Genomic DNA, 18,646 nt, shown 5'->3' on the forward strand with positions numbered 1-18,646 from the left:
TTAGGTCTGCTGTCTAGTATTGTGAAAATCCTTTTCGTTAGTCTCTTCTCATCCATTCTAAATAAATGCCCATAGAATTTAAGTCTTCGTTTTCTCATGCACTCAGTTAGCCTTTCATTGTCTCGGTAAAGTTCTTCCCTTCCTCGCAGCCTATACTGTCCATCCACAATCTTCGGACCCATTATTTTGCGAAGGATCTTTCTTTCAAATTTCTCAGCTTCTCTCAGTCCCGCTTTTCCTGTCATTTGGAGGCACTCACTAGCATACAGACATTCCGTTTTAATCACTGTATTGTAGTGCCTTAGTTTAGCTCGTCTGGAGATGGTTTTCTTCTTGTATATAGGATATGTCCTACGAAAAGCCGCAGCCATTTTCTCCCGTCTGGTGTTGTTTGCTTCTCTTTCATTTGTTTTCAATTGCACTATTTCACCCAAATACTTAAAGCTATCAACTCTTTCTATTTTACCGTGTTCTGTCTTCAGGTACCGAGGGGCTGTTTTGATGTTTGTTATATATTTAGTTTTTTCGAAAGAAATCTGTAGTCCTGCTTTTTCTGCTTGTAGTTTTAGTACATTCAGCTGTTCTATTGCTGTGTCAGTATTCCTAGATAGCATCGCAACGTCATCAGCAAAGGCAAGGCAATTAATCATGACACCACTTTTTGACCCTCCAATGTATACTTGGTTAAGTAATCCTTTTCTGTCCAGTTCTTTTTCCCACTCCCGGATAATCTTCTCCAACACACAGTTGAAAAGAATTGGTGACAATCCATCACCCTGCCTGACTCCTGTTTTAATTTCGAACTGTTTGGAGTTCTCTCCCATGAACTTAACTTTCGAATGTGTCCCAGTTAAAGTCTGCTTAATAATTGCTGTTGTTTTGGCGTCAATTCCAAATTCCACTAATATATTGAATAGCACTTCCCTGTCGACTGAATCATACGCCTTTTTAAAGTCTACAAAAACGACTACCAGATCCTTCGAGAGATGATTCTCTAGTACACGTTTCAGACTCCAGATTTGATCAACGCACGATCTTCCCTTCCTAAATCCCGCTTGATACTCGCCTAGTTGATGATCCACTTGTTCCACAAGTCTCCTCTGTAGTGCTTTAGAGAGTGTCTTATAAGTTACAGATGTGATGGAAATGCCGCGGTAGTTGTTAGGATCTGCTCTATCTCCTTTTTTGTGTAGAGGATGAATGATAGCATTTTTCCAATCTTCAGGGATTACCTCCATTTCCCATATTTTTTCCATTTCTCGCCTTAAAATTGTTATTGCGATTTCTCCACCACTTTTCAGCATCTCTGCTGTGACAGAGTCTTCCCTTGCAGCTTTGTTGTTCTTTAAGTCTGTAATTATTTCACGGAGTTCTTTTTCGTCAAGGGGTATTGAGTTTTCATTCCGTTGCGTTGGATCCTCTTTTGGCCATTTATTTTTAGGTTTTTCACAGTTCAACAATTTCTCAAAATATTTAGCTAATATCTCACAATTTTCATTCTTATTCACTGCCAATTTTCCATCTTCCCTTCGAAATCCCATGGTAGATGTTTGATATCCATGTATGTGCTCTTTAAAGGTCCTATAAAAGATTCTAGTATTGTTCTTCTTAAATTCTGTGTCAATACTTCGAATTTCTTCAGATATTTGATTCCTTTTGGCTTGCCGGAGGATCTTTGCTGTCTGTTTGCGTACCTCCTTGTATGTCTCAAATTTATGTACACTATTTATGTACACTATTATAATAAATATGTTTTTATTAATGTCGTCAAGTTATATCATTAAGACGAAAGCCGTCTCAAATGCTCCGCGCTGTGTCGCAAAGCAAGACTGGAGCTCCCAGCATAACGTCATCAGCATGAGAGCGTGGAGACGGTACCTACGCGCCGCCACACCATTATACTTACACCATGGTCCAGCGTAGACTCTGTTACACGAGGCGCATTCATCAACAGTCTGCCCACCAATTACAGTATGAAAAGATCTCGTAGACACGCACTATTCAAACTTACCAAACCGAACCAAACCAAATGGCACTACAGCCCTTGAATGGCCTTGGCCTACTAAGCGACCGCTGCTCAGCCCGAAGGCCTGCAGATTACGAGGTGTCGTGTGGTCAGCACGACGAATCCTCTCGGCCGTTATTCTTGCTTTTCGAGACCGGGGCCGCTATCTCACCGTCAGATAGCTTCTCAATTCTAATCACGTAGGCTGAGTGGACCTCGAACCAGCTCTCAGGTCCAGGTAAAAATCCCTGACCTGGCCGGGAATCGAACCCGGGGCCTCCGGGTAAGAGGCAGGGACGCTACTACACCACGGGGCCGGCTATTCAAACTTACACTTAAATTATATTTGTTTTAAGTGTTACTAAGTACTGACAGTTGCGCTAGCGTCATCAGATACAGGCCTGGACACCCAATTGCTGTCTTAGCAGTATACAGTTTTACAACAAACTCTCGATTAATGTTGACCCGATATGCACGGATAACTGAAAAGCACGGTTAATAAAAAATATACGTGTTCTTACTAGTTGATGTAGTCATCAGTCTATAGACTGGTTTGATGCAGCTTTTCATGCCACCCTATCCTGTGCTAATCTCTTCAATTCTACATAACTGCTGCATCCTACATCTGCCCTAATCTGCTTGTCATATTCATACCTTGGTCTACCCCTACCTTTATTACCCCCTGAGCTTCCCTTGAAAACCAAATGCACAAGTCCTGGGTGTCTTAAGACGTGTCCTAGCATTCTCTTCTTCTCGTTAAATTTAGCCACAACGATCTCCTCTCACCAATTCGATTCGGTATCTCTTCATTTGTGATTCGATCTATCCATCTCACCTTCAGCGTTCAGCTGTAACATCCTATTTCAAAAGCTTTTACAGTATTCTCTTTCTTTCTGAGCTAGTTATCGTCCATGTTTCCCTTCCGTACAATGCCACGCTCCAAATGAAATGCTCCAAAAACATTTTTCTAACTCCTATATCAATGTTCGAAATGAGCAAATTTCCTTTCTTAAGAAATCTTCCTTGCTTGTGCTATCCTGAATTTTATGTCATCCTTACTTCTGCCATCGTTAGTTATTGTACTACCCATGTAACAATATTCATTCACTTCCTCTAAGACTTCATTTCCCAATCTAATATTTCCTGCATTACCTGACTTCGTACGAGTGCACTCCATTACTTTTGTTTTGGACTTACTTATTTTTATCCTGTACTCCTCACCCAAGACTCCGTCCATACCATTCAGCAACTTCTCCAGATATTCTGCAGTATTTCTTTAATTTCCTTTACTGGCTGTTCTATATAAACATTGAAAAGGTGGGGGAACAAACTTCAGCCTAGCTTCACCCCTTTCTGAATTGCTGCTTCTTTTCCAAAGCCCTCGATTCCTATCACTGCAGACTGATTTTTATATTGATTGTAGATCATTCTTCTTTCTCGGTACCTAATCCCGATCACCTTCAGAATCTCAAATACCTTTGTCCAATCAACATTTTCAAATGCCTATTCTAGATCTGCGATCGCCATGTATGTGGGCTTGCCCTTCTTAATTCATTCCTCTAAGATCAGACGTGAAGTCAGGATTGCTTCATGTGTTCCTACATTTCTCCTGAAGCCAAATTGATCTTCTCCCAATTCAATTTCAACTTATTTTTCCATTCTTTTGTAAATAATTCGTTTTATAAATTTTCAGGCGTGAGATATACTAAACTAATGGTGCAGTAGATATTACACTGTTCAGCACCGGCTTTCTTGGGAATAGGTATAACAACATGCTGCCGAAAATCAGATGACACTTCTCCTGTCTCATACATCTTGCACACTAAATGGAATAACCTCGCCATGCTGATTTCTCCTAAAGTAATCAGTAATTCTGAGGGAGTGTCCTCACTAGAAAGTGCAATTTAGGCATACTGTATTTACAAAACATGCTACATATCACATTTGAAAGCCTACTATATTACTTACGTGTAACTCGCCGGAAACTGACAACTTATTTACAAAATTTTATTTAAAATCACACAATATTTCGTATGCCTTGCTTTCGGTTCACTTTCAGGCAATAATTGTCCAATCTTCCCTCTTTCTGTTTTTCATTCAAAACAAAAATTTAGTACAGGTTAGCACTCATTTTCTATTATTATTATTTAGCGTATGGCTTATACAGACAATATGAGTAATATATATATACAGCTGAGAAACAAAGTAATTTGTGCTTCACAATTGAATATCAAGTTTTTCAATCTATCGTACAGCATCTGGAGATATTAGCAGGAAGCCGTCTTCATCACCGTGATATGCTCGAATCTTACATTCCCTGACGATATGATGAATAGTCTGGCGTGGAGCTCCGCACTCATAGTCTGGATTAGTTAGCTTTTTCCACTTATGGATAGCGGCTCTGCACCGGCCATGTCCTATTCTGATTCTATTCAGGGCAGTCCAGGTCTTGCGTGGTAGGTGGGATCCACTTGGAAGTCTGGGACCTGAGAAGAAGGTATGAAGGCGCACATTCGTTGCTGCTTCCCATCTACTTTTCCACTCATCAAGAGATTTAAAATCCTTAGCAGCCATGTTAGCAGCATCACGCAGTGTTTGATGGCGTGATTTGAGTGTATTAAGATTCAGAAGTGGCAGGTCACTATTCTCGAGATCTTGTGGAATTCCTTCATAAGGGGATTAGTAGATCAGGTGGCATTATACCAGTACTCATTGTCAATGATTCATAATATAGGGCATTATTGAGATCTGTCGGCGGAGGAAGTACAATCAACAATGCACTCTTCCTTGCAATGTTTAAGGATATACTTTCGTATCGTATCAGCACAGAACAACCCCAAATATCTCTCTTTAACGTTCGGTTTTAGGGGCGTTGTAAATTATCAATATTTAGCTCCTAGAGCTACCTGCTGTTATTTCTTGATGGATACAGTACTTTTGCATCCATCTCTTGGCACATGCTTGAGTAAAGTGTAGCTTCCACCGAAGTCCCAGTCAACATCTATGGCTGTGACAATATGGAAGTTGCTGGGGTATGGGTAGTGCTGACTAATGACATTCAGAGCATGACTAGTGCATCTGAGTGTTATGAAAGATGCTGCTCATACGGTCAGTCGTGCTGCAATAGTACTTTCTGACCCAGTGAGGAAAGCAATGGCAAACTACCTCACTCCTCATCTTGCCTAGTACACCTCATTTTGGTGCTGCCGTTGGTTTTTGGGGTTTCCTTATAACCGCTTAAACTTTGGTGGTGCTATTTGAGGATCCAACCAGCCTCTGGGCTGATGACCTAACAGACAGCTCCTAGGAAAATGGTTTGGCAAAGATATAAGCGGGAAATAGGTTACGGGCATGTTACGAGGTTAGTGTCACGGCATTCACCTGAAGATAAAATGGGAAACAACGGAAACTATTTAAACATTTCAGGGACGGCGGACGGTGGGAATGACATCCGTAGCGTCTTCCGGAGGTAAAACGTGAGTGGCATGCACAATAGTGCATTCTAAACGAAAAAATTCGTTTTAATTGTAGCAGAATAGAGTACTTCAGGCTTCCGCAAACCAGATAATCCGCACTCGGATAATCAGGAGTTTGCTGTAGTACAGAAATTTAGGTGAACTGGACAAGAGGACAAATTGGGGCAAATATTATTTTATAGGAAGAAGGGTAAGGGATTAGAATAATTTACCAAGGGAGATGTTCGGTAAATTTTATAATTCTTTGTAATTAGTTAAATAATAATGTTGTTTGTTTTACGTCCCACTAACTACTCTTTTACGGTTTTCGGAGATTGTAATTAGTTAAGAAAATACTAGATAAACAACGGATAGGGAATCTGTCACCTGGGCGACTGCTCTAAATACAGATCAGTGGTGATTGATTGATTGATTGATTGATTGATTGATTGATTGATTGATTGATTGATTGATTGATTGATTGATTGATTGATTGATTGATTGATTGATTGATTGATTGATTGATTGATTGATTGATTGATTGATTGATTGATTGATTGATTGATTGAATATATCGTGGCTTTGTTATCTTCCTTATCACCTCCTTGCTTTTTGCCATGGAGAAGAGACTCACTTCTTCTAACGCCTTTCCCACACATGGTGGCGTATTATAGTCCTCTCCGTGTAAGGACGTACCCTAAGGGTGCAACCTTACCCTTTCTCCCCTGTAATATTAAGATATTGATTTATAGTTACTTTTCTTGCTGTTGGGTCTTTTTCAGTGTCGGTAACCATACAGTTTAGGGACCCTACTTGCCGATACGACGTCTTACATTTACCGTTAATCTGGCACGTTGGCAACGTTCAATCACTGCTCTAGCGTGAAGTGCGTGTTGCCAACGCATCGCCGTTAAAGTCACTAGTGATACATTTGCGAGAATATTTAAAGCATAATTTCTTTTTCTGTGGGACTGTAAATCTATTTGGCTAATGCCAGGTAAGTAGGATTGTGGCATGTTCGGATAATGCATTTAATAACATAGTTTGTGTGAAATGATGAAAGTGCTCAAATACGTCAGTCTCATGTCTAGATCTACCGGTACATGAAATAACTCTTGCGGGACGAAATTTTGGCAGTAGAACTTATAACATTATTATTTTCAAATCCGCTGTGAACTTGAAAGGTGACCTAAATTCCGTTCAGGGAGCTTGGCACATTAGTATTCCTATATGTTTCCTGATAAGCTTGAAGATATAACCAGCCTGCAGGCTGAAAATATGCCCAATAATCTCTCTCCTTACTGGTTACCGGTATTGAAGAGAGAAGGAAATATTCGCGCAAAAGAAAGGGAAGTCATTGGATGTCTGGAACTTTCGAAAATCACACTGCAAAGACTTATTAAATAAATTGCATCGTTTAACACGCCCCTCTTTTCAAGAATACGGTTATAGTACGCCTACTGTATATCAAAATAAAGAAAGATAATTTAAGTGAGAAAGTGTGTTTATTTCCTTAATTCCTCATTGAGGAGATATTCATAATTATCTTGATTTATTTCATCTTATCTTTTATCATTTACTAGGGTAGGGAAACATTCATTATCGGTGTTTACATTGAGGTTAGTTTGTTATGGTTATGTCTGATGATTTTAATATGTAACCAGGCAGGTTGGCAGCAGTGATCAGCCATTACAAAAAAAAAAGAAAAGAAGAGCATCGGGCGGCGATATTTACTTTCTGGGGTATTTCCTTACGTGGCAATTACTATAGGTTCGAATTGAGTCGCACATGTGTATTTGGCCCTGCTTTAAGGTAGAATGACCGAGCTCGATAGCTGCAGTCGCTTAAGTGCGGCCAGTATCAAGTATTCGGGAGATAGTAGGTTCGAACCCCACTGTCGGCAGCCCTGAAGATAGTTTTCCGTGGTTTCCCATTTTCACACCAGGCAAATGCTGGGGCTGTACCTTAATTAAGGCCACGGCCGCTTGCTTCCCACTCCTAGCCCTTTCCTGTCCCATCGTCGCCATAAGACCTACCTGTGTCAGTGCGACGTAAAGCAACTAGCAAAAAAAAAAAAAAAAAAAAGGTAGAATGCCTTTCTGGCGCCAACCCTGCATGGAGAGATATATTCGCTATTGCATGTTTCAATTATGGTTGGCAGTGTGGTGTGTTGTGTGAATATGAAGAGGTTAGTACTGGGACAAACACAAACACCTATCCCCAAGCCAAAGAAATAAACCAGACGCGATTACAATCCCCATTCGGTCGGGAATCGAACATGGGACTCTCTGAACCTAAGGCCTCAACACTGATCCTTCAGCCAAGGATCCGGAGGGTAAAGAGACTCACTCTGTGTACTGCGATGATTTCGGGCAGCTTCGACCATCTAGGGCTGTGTAAAATATACTGTACTTTCAACCAATCACTACTGATTTGCATTTAGGGCAGTCGCCCATGTGGCACATTCCCTATGTCTTATTTTCCTAGCTTTTTCTTAAATGATTTTATAGAAATTGGAAATTTATAGAACGTTTCCATCGGTAAGTTATTCCAATCCCTAAATCCCCTTCCTATAAGCAAATATTTGCACCAGTTGTCCTCTTGAATTCCAACTTTATCTTCATATTGTGATCTTTCCTACTTTTAAAGACACCGTTCAAACGTATTCGTCTACTAATGTCATTCCACGCCATCTCTCCTCTGACAGCCTGGAACATACCACTTATTCGAGCAGCTCGTCTCCTTACTCCCAAGTCTTCCCAGCCCAAACTTTGCAACATTTTTGTAACGCTACTATTTTGTCGGAAATCACTCAGAACAAATCGAGCTGCTTTTCTTTGGATATTTTCCAGTTCTTGAATCAAGTAATCCTGGTGAGGATCCTATACACTGGAACCATACTCTAGTTGGGATCATACCAGAGACTTATATGCCATCTCCATTACATCCTTACTACCAGGGGCGATTTCTCCGAGCATGCTACGCTTGCTGCGCAAGCGCAATATTTTTTTAAAGCAGGCGAGTTAAAAAAATTACAATATGTACCGTATCTGTAATAGATCTGCATTATACAAATCGCATGTTGCATTTATCTTGGCGAGTCCAGCGAGGCTTGCTCGTATCTTAGGAGCTTCAGCGGAGCTGTCGACAAAGCGAGAAATGCATGCGCGCGCAGGTTTCTTCTCTCCAAGGCCGGTTGCATGCTGTCACGTTTGTAATGTGTAGTTGGAAGCTCTGGTCTGAGAGCTACATATCTAGTGTGTTGTGTCGGTGAGTAGTGTACTGTTAAGTTCCTGATCATCTATTCTGAATGATTTGACGTGCTGCAATGGGTTCCGAACCGTGCATTATTGACAGCTTGTTATCAAATCTATTTTCTCGGAGGACTATCCAAGAGAAAACAGACATTATTAAGAATGGTAGGCCCTGTCCGGCGCTGCCAGATTTAAAGACACAGCACAGGGAGAAAAACAGAGAATATGTACGTTCGTTCTCTGTATCTCAGCTATGTTGTCGATTGAAAAAGGATTGCTTGCAAAAATTAGATTACAGTCCTCTTTCTATGATGAAGTTATTGATGGTTTTGTAAAGAGAAGTCGCAGAGTAGAGTTTGTTTTCAAGTAGGAAGATCTAATAAATAGTTGCAGTTTTTCTGTGTACATAGTTTGACGTTTACTTCTTTAAATTATGTAATCACTGGCTTGTCATGATTTGTTAATAATTATAAAATGTGTCTGATTGTTATTCTTTTGGCCATTCTTGAAGGTGTGACGTAACCAGTTTGAATGCATGATTAAAATGTTAATGTGATTTAGCGATTTTTGGGTTTATAAATTTTATTCATTCAGAACTATGCATGTCCCACCCCACGAACTTTCACGAATGGAAGAGCAAGCCTGACTTTCATGACCAGCATTCGCCCCTGCTTACTACAACCCTAAACATCCTCATAACCATGTGCAGAGATCTGTACTCTTTATTTACAATCCCACTTAATCGATTACCTTTCCTTATATTAACACCTAGGTACTTACAATGAGTCCCATACGGAACTTTCACCCCATCAACACAGTAATTAAAACTGAGATGACATTTCCTATTTGTGCAACTCACAACCTGACTTTTAACCATGTTTATCATCATACCATTGCCTGCTGTCCATCTCACAACATTATCGAGGTCATTTTGCAGTTGCTCACCATCTTGTAACTTATTTATTACTCTAGACAGAATAACATCATCCGTAGAAAGCCTTGCCTCTGATTCAACTTCTTTACTCATATCATTTATAATATATAAGAATAAGTCGAATAATACAGCCTTGAGGAATTCGGTCCGATGATCTTGGATGACCTTTTGGTGTCTTGTGGAATCAATGCTACGCCACATCGCTGCCGTAATTAGGATAAAAAGGGATTTTTACGCGCTTCTATTAACGTAACTCGAATTCAATTGCTCGTAAATGTATATACGGGGTTACGGGGTGAATAAGCCAAATCGTTTACCGCAAATAATTCGTGAACTGCTAAAATTATTGAAATTCCGCTTTCACTTTCGGTAATGTTATCCAGGGGTCCATAATCAAACTTGCAGTAATTTTCCAGAGTATCAATATCTGCCGGGATAATGGTACCGGTACTAACTTCGTTTAAATGCCACTATACATTTATATACCTAGCAACAGAATCTGGAAATTCAGAACTGTGATTATTTTTAAAATCAAAGTCCTTCTTGAGAAAATCGAAGGTCTTCAAATGTACTTCTTTTGTCAGCCTTTGACCACCGTATTTGAATTTAGGCCTATCACTGATCACTAGTCAGGTGACAAAGGCACGCGCTTCACCGCTCTTCCTATAAGTGGTATTAACTTTCTCTGTTTTGAAACCTGGCATTAAACCAGTATCACTGAATTTTAAAAATTAATGGAGTTTTATTTATTTGATAATAATATAACATGAATAAACGAAAAAGGTTAAAGATACATAATATTGCAGAAAATAGTTGTCACTGCACGTCAGAACAATAATACTGTCTCTCGGAAGCCATCGCATATCGACTTTTCCTTTGTATGTTACCTATGCTATAACAATAGTAAAGTTTATAATCATAGTGTATCAACGTGCTCATAAGAGCGAACACCTAGCTGTCAAGGAGGATTTTTAAAATTTTTTTTACTATTGGCTACGTCGTACCGACACAGGTAGGTTTTATGGCGACGAGGGGATAGGAAAGCGCTAGGTGTGGGAAGGAAGCAGCCGTGGTCTTATTTAAGATACAGTCCCAGCATTTGCCCGGTGTAAGATGGGATTCGAACCTAGTATCTCCCGAATGCTGGATCTTGGCTCGTTCGGTGGCATTTGAAGCTGCTCAAATACGTCAGGCTCGTGTCGGTAAATTTACTGGCACGTTAAAGAACTCCTGTGGGACTAAATTCCGGCACCTCGGCGTCTTCCAAAACCGTCAAAGTAGTTAGTGGGGCGCAAAGCCAATATTATTATTATTATTATTATTATTATTATTATTAATGCCTTGTTAGTAATTCATTCAAATAGGATGGCCCGAGACTGGCGAAAGAAGAAAGTTCTTTCTCAAGAAATACAGTACTTGGCGAATTTTGAAAATAGTCACACACCTGATTTTGAAATGCCCATGACTATAATGCAAAGAGTATATATTTTTGTAAGAAGAGGACTGCTTTTTACATACATCGCAAGATATTATTGAGGCATAATAAATGCATTGGTGACTATAGTCCATTCAAAATACGAAGTTCGTACCATTAACTGGGCAGATATGGATACTCTGGGAAAGGAATGCAAGATCAATTATGATGAGCTTTTTGATAAAATTACCGAGCATTGACAGTTGATATTAGATATGTTTAATGGTTTGGCCGGACGAGTTGGCCGTGCGGTTAGGGTCGCGCAGCTGTGAGCTTGCATCCGGAAGATAGTGGGTTCGAACCCCACTGTCGGCAGCGCTGAAGATGGTTTTCACCTGTTTCCCATTTTCACCTAGGGCAAATGCTGGAGCTTTACCTCAGTTAAAGCCACGGCCTCTTCCTTTTCACTCCTAACCCTTTCCTACCCCATCGTCGCTATAAGACATATCTGTGTCTGTGCGATGTAAAGCAAATCGTAAAAAAAAGGAAAAGAACGGTTTACTAGCTATTTGAAATTAAGACATTAACTGACTCACCCCACTGGTTAAGGTAAATAAATTTGGTGCCCTTCGGAAGAAAAAGCAACGTTGGAACTTGCTATTGTGGAATAAGTGGTAGACGTCATGGTGGTTCTCATGGTCAGTATTTTGTTTTCCAATTCAATTGCCCTCCTTTATTCAACATTTAAATACTAAGGTAAAAAATACTCATACGCTGGTATTTTTTACCATATGACCATAAAAATCCCTTCTTTTCTCCCTTTCGATATCCTGGAATTTGAGAAATCGTTCCAACAAGTAATTCTATCTCGTAATTTTGTGGTACTGCAGAGCATGGACTGGTGTGTAAGTTAGTATATTAATTTGTGCGATGTTTATAGGAGGTCTTTTTAAGAATTCATAAAATTTCACATAGTAAGTTACGGTTAACCACTTCAAGAATGGTCGACGAAAATATTCTAAGATATACAGTCTATGGTAGTTCTCGCAATGGTACGGTCGTTTAGTATGCCCGGATACCCTCAGTGTTCGTTATGCGATCTGTGAGACTGTCAACACCGACGTGAAGGACCGCGTAGGTTGCAGGCTGAGAGGCAGTCTGCGTCACAGGAAGCAATTTAGTTACGTCCGCTTAGGGAGAGGCAAGCAGCCGCAAGAAATGCTCACACAAGGGAATTCTTTCGGATGCAGGCACTCGTTTTATAATCCCACCTTTACTATTATGCCAATTACTTGCATAATGAGACCGACTAACTTCTCGGTTACTGAGAACGGTTAGAATACCCACATAGGATGTATTGTAGACTAAGGAATCACTTAATTTTGATTTCATCATACTTTTAATTCCCACATTGATTTTAATAAATGGAAGGGAAAAATTACCAAAGTTTCAAACCTGAACAAGGAATCGATATGAAACTCTGACTTTTCAAATCGATTATTCACACCGAAAGGAATATTATTATAACAAAATTATAAATATAGACTGAAATGGCGTATGGCTTTTAGTGCCGGGAGTGTCCGAGGACAAGTTCGGCTCGCCAGATGCAGATCTTTTGATTTGACACCCGTAGGTGACCTGCGCGTCGTGATGAGAATGAAATGATGATGAAGACGACACATACACCCAGCCCCCGTGCCAGGGAAATTAACCAATTAAGGTTAAAATTCCCGAACCTGCCGGGAATCGAACCCGGGACCCCTGTGACCAAAGGCCAGCACGCTAACCATTTAGCCATGGAGCCGGACTCTTGATAGACTAATGAACTAAGACACGCTTTATCTCGGGACAGGGAAGCTAGGCTATGTTGGCATACAGTTACTATATTGAGTGAGATTCCTAGTGGTTCTTCTACAGTCTCTCCAGCATACTATACTGAAATTCAACTCAAGGGCTTAGGAAAAGTATCTTTCCACACATGAGCACGTCCCCTGTTCCCACTTCCCCTCTCCGTTCTCCATCCTCCATCTCCGTCACAACAACCAGCTTATTATTAACGCCGTGCGTCTATCTGACAAGTACGGTACTTCATTCTGAAATAGTGAAGCATCAAACGAAATCACATCCTTTCACATAGCTGTACTTTGATCACGTACCATACCTATTTATTCCTTTATTGACCATATAAAACCTACAGATTACTGTCGAAAACCGAGGCAAGAGAAGCAAGGTTTATTTTTATTTCATAATGCAATTTGTGTGAGGCACATGGGGACTTACAACATAGGTATACGGTTCCGCTCTCGTGCAACGACTGTCAGTGGTAGTTTCTCACAGTTCAAAAAGATGAAAAAACCACCTGTGAGTGGGATTGCAAAATACAATAATAATAATAATAAATAATAATAATAATAATAATAATAATAATAATAATAAATGCATCTTTATTATATACTCTTATATCTTTCAGCGTTCATTCTGCAAGAATCCACAATCCTTTATTTGTAACTACTCTTTTTGGTCTACTCTAGTTCCATACCACTTGTCTAAGCATCGTCTTCTTGGCCTCCCTCTACTTCTCTTACCCTCAATGATCGAGTCCACTATTCTCCTAGGTAATCTATCCTTCTCCATTCTCCTCACATGACTCCACCTCCGAAGCCGGTTTACGCATATCGCTTCCAAACTTAACCTTTACCACCTCATCACGACTTACTTCCTGCCATTGTTCCCACCTGCTTGTACCAGCGATCATGTACACTACGTTAATGTCCCTTACTTCGAAATTATGAATAAGATATCCTGACTCCACCCATACTTCACTCCCTTACAGCAAAGTTGATCTGAAAACAGACCGGTGTAAAGATATTTTCGTCCGGAAACTGATTTAATCGCAACTGCAAGCTTCGCTTTATCTTAATTTTCTCACTTTGTATACTGCTTTCCTGGGAGAATACACATCCTATATGCTTGAAATTGATTTATGTGTTTCAGTTTTGTATTCCCAACGTGACGTTCATTCTCTTCGATTTCTTCCCTACTGTTTTCACCTTAATCTTGGAAATGCTAATATTCGTATCATATTCACTGCAAACTATTTTCAGATTCCCGGATATTAGATTACTGGCTTGAAGCACGGTCCGTTATTAAGAACAAGTTGTCGGCGTATACTAAACCACTTACTACACCTACATTTAACTGAATCGCTCTCTCTTCCAGTAGACAACCATGTAAACTACTGTATCAACAACAAGGGTGAAAGATTACAGCCTTGCTTCCCCGACGCTTGTCCAAGACTTTCCAGGTTGTTACCGAAATCTTCCCACGACTTCTTCCTGGATTCAACAATTATTTGTTTGGCTCGGTTTTCTCATCTATGTAGAATACCCTGCCTGCATCAGCCCTTCTTTGGAGCCATTTCTTATACGCCTTTTATTTCAGTTTACAACCTGCATTCCCTTCATATTCTAGCAAGATACTCACGTTTCACCACCTTTACACACAGTTGGTCCAAGGAATTCCCTTTCTCTTTCTACTAAAGCATAAATTTCCTTTTCATATTCTGAACCTGCTTATAGTCTATTCTTTGGAACATTTCACAACTAATTCTATGTACTGTCTCATTCGTCTGCAGAGATACTTAGTTCGCTAGAGAACAGACAGTGGTCTGTATCATAGAAATATCACCCCTCTATATTACTAACAGATTTTCTGAATTCAAAATCGCCGAGCGAGTTGGCCGATTAGTTAAGGGCGCGCAGCTGTGAGCTTGCATCCGGGAGATAGTGGGTTCGAACCCACTGTCGGCAGTCCTGAAGATGGTTTTCCGTGGTTTCCCATTTTCACACCGGGCAAATGCTGGGGATGTATCTTAATTAATGCTACGATCGCTTCCTTCTCACTCCTAGCCCTTTTCCATCCCTTCGTCGCCATAAGACCTATCTGTGTCGATGCGACGTAAAGCTAATTGTAAAAAAAAAAAAAAAAAAAAAAAAAGAGAATTCAAAGTCGGTTAAGATATATTCTATTATGGATCTGGTGCCCGTATCTTCCTATGTGTAGCTGTGAAGCCTTGTGCTTGAAGAATTTACTCGTAAATGCTAAACCCATACCATCACAGAAGTCCAGTAAACGATTCCCATTCCTATCAGCTTCCATACCTTACCCGCATTTGCCTATCACCTTGTCATATCCGTTTGTTCTAATTCCAACCATCGAATTGAAATCACCCAGTAGCAGTAGCCTATACTTACTGTTGTTCATGACTACGGTGTCCCTCAGTGCTTCATAAAACTTGCCGAATTCATCATCTACAGCCTCACATGGTTGATAGACTGAAAAAATCATCGTCCCCATTCCTCCAACCTCTAATCTGTCCACATCATTCGCTCATTTACGTCCCTAACAGAAACCGTGATGCATACAATAGTGGTCCTGATGAACAGTTCTACCCCACATTCTACCTTTCCATTTTTAAAGAACGATTTGTAATCTTATATTTCTCTTTCGTTATCTCTCCTTAACCGAACATCATAAACTCCCAACACATCCAAACCCATCCTCTTTGCTGACAAAGCCAGTTCTGCTTTCTTCCTTTCATAAGCCCCATTAACATTGACAGCTTCCTAACGAATTCAGTTCCGTTCGCTAAGTTGTTTCAAGGAGTCCCTGTCAAATGGAAGTGAGTCTTCGTTACTCCCCGTAGGTCCGAGGCTTGTTTAGTATATTTTGAGCTTAGTGAATTCAGTAAAGGAGTATGTTTCCCTATTTTCACACAGTCCCAGTGAGTATCTCTCCTCTAATGGGATAGGGACTGCAAGTGGAGTGCATACTCCTAGCATAAGGAAAGCCCACTGCCATTTCATAGCAACTGCTATCCCTTTCAGAACCACATACTAGGCCACTCAGCCGTTGCCCATACTTAATGAAAGTAACCCACACCGCGAACATTAATAATAATAATAATAATAATAATAATAATAATAATAATAATAATAATAATAATAATAATAATAATAATAATAATGGTTACGGGGCTACCCGTGGGTCAGCAGAGGTGAAAGAAGATGCCGGGATGAATGGGTCTAACTACAAGGTCAAAGTTAATTTAAAATTTTAACGAAGGTTATATTTTCTTCATACAACAAAATTTAAACAACATAGTGAAATAACAATGATATAGCAATCGAACTTAGAAAGATGCGAGACTTAGAAAGATCCAAGACTTCAGAATTTTAACACACTTGGGCTATAAGCCCCTAGTTTTACCATTTTGAGCTTCTAGCTCAACTTTATAAAAGATTACAATTTTACACAAAGGGCAGAAATCCCCATTTTCACATCAGGCAAATGCTGGGGTTGTGCCTTAACTGAGGTCACGGCCTGCCCACTTCTAGCCCTTTCTTATGCCATCGTCACCATAAGTGAGTCTTCGTTACTCTCCGTAGGTCCGAGGCTTGTTTAGTATATTTTGGGCTCGGTAAATTCAGTGTGATAAAGCAACTTGTAAAAAAAAAAGAAGAAAGAATGAATGTTGTCAATAACATTGCTCATACCTCATTCACTGTTATACTGCCAAACCCCAAAATCAGACTGAGGAAGGTCAGTGATAGGGACAAGCTTGTTCTAGCCCATACCAGAAGACGTAGTACACTGAAATACTACTACTGCTACTACTAATAATAATACAACATCGTAAGGTCGTTCTGTTCAATGGATGAATGGTCGGCATCTTGGCCTTCAGAACTCGAGGCTCCGGGTTCGATTCCTAACTTTAATTGTAAGCCTCTTGGCTTGGGGATCGGGTGTTTCTGCTACTCCCAACACTCCTGCATCTCGCACACTACACACAACACTATCCTCCACCATATTAACATACAGTTTCCCAAATACTGGAGACGATTATTATTATTATTATTATTATTATTATTATTATTATTATTATTATTATTATTATCGTATGGCTTCAGCTGCTGTCTGTATGCATTTTGATTTGCCGCTATTTAGACTCCTTGCGTGTCAGTTTCAACTTTCCGATTGGCTCTACCAGATGGCCGAGTAACTTGTTGGGCAGTCTGTGTCCAAGTTTCAAATAATTTTGTCGGGTAAACGACAAATTTTTCAGTATAGATATTTTACTTGCCATTATCATATGACATGGTGGATAGAATGGCCTTTCTGTCTTCCCATCAAAGATCCAATTACCCCTGGCGGGTTTGAACTGGCAATATTGAGATTCGAAGGCTCACCAACAGAGGGAGGTTACAGTGCACTGAAAGACTTAAGAGATTGATTTGATATAATGAAGATCTTGAGCGGTTCGCAAGGGTTACGACACACATTAGTGTCAGTAAAATATCATGCTTATTTGTGTCTTAAATGGATCATAATGGTTTTAAACTAAAGCTAGAATAAAATCGGGTCACTATTTGTAAAAATTATTACTAATCATCAAAATAATGTACATACCCATGACTATTTCGCTGCACACGTGGCTTTCTTCGCTAACCGTGTGCTATAACAAGACGTCCTTTGTTACCCCTTGAGGTCCAGAGCTGATAATAAAAAATGTGGAGTATTATGTCTGTGAAATATGAATACCTTGACAATGCGCTTTAACGTGTCTTTTGTTGTTTGTTGAGGTCCAGAGCTGATAATAAAGAATGTGTAGTTATGTCTGTGATGTCTGAATTTTTTAAACTTTAAGTTACGAATAAAATCGTAATTAATTTCTGAATCTCACACAATACACAACACGTTGGTTTAAGACAGCTGACGACTCCAACCACTTCCGTTCGTAGTGAAAATGGGCTCGTCCAAGACCAACTACAATATATATCAGACCTTAATGCAGCTATCGATATTAGCTAAAATGGCGGCCCGATCGGTTTGTTCAAATGTAAACATGAGCATGTGCGAAGCATCTGTTTAGTTCTTTCTGTTGGTTTGGACTGATTAGAAAACGTTAGTGTGGTGATGTTTTTTTTGAAATATGGTTTTAAAACTATTTTGATATATTAGGACGTGTCGATCGTATTGTATGCCTGGATGTAATTCATATGCAGTCGCATTCAGATCAAGTGTACTTAATGCATCGTGACGATTTCGTAGTTACAAGTAATTTATTACGGTGCATTAAAACATTTGAGGATAAATTTGTCAATAGAGAGGATGTGTTCCGTGTACTTGATGAGGTGCTTTTTCCGGATAAGGCCAAAACTCTGTGTTGGTGCCAATCCTAGTACATTTCTCAATTACTATACCTTTTGAGGATTTTAAAAGTGAGGTTATAAAAAGTGATAAAGCTATTTATTCATCTGTGAATGAAGATTGTATTCTCCTTGTTAAATTAGAGGACAAGGTATCAATTGATATACTGTCCCTTACAGTAGGTATTTACGTTGCCAACGATGTGGGTGTTAAAGTGTTTTAAACGAAAATAAATATGCTACCAGAGAATTTCAAGTTCATTCTCCTATAGATTCTCTGAAGTGAAACAGATGTAGCAGTTTGGTGGATCATTAGGCCATATCAGAATCACTGTTATGAGAGAATTGAAATTCGAGACAAGGTTATGTTTCTAAA

This window comes from Anabrus simplex, chromosome 1, assembly GCF_040414725.1.
Source record: "Anabrus simplex isolate iqAnaSimp1 chromosome 1, ASM4041472v1, whole genome shotgun sequence".
In the NCBI taxonomy this organism is placed as follows: domain Eukaryota; kingdom Metazoa; phylum Arthropoda; class Insecta; order Orthoptera; family Tettigoniidae; genus Anabrus; species Anabrus simplex.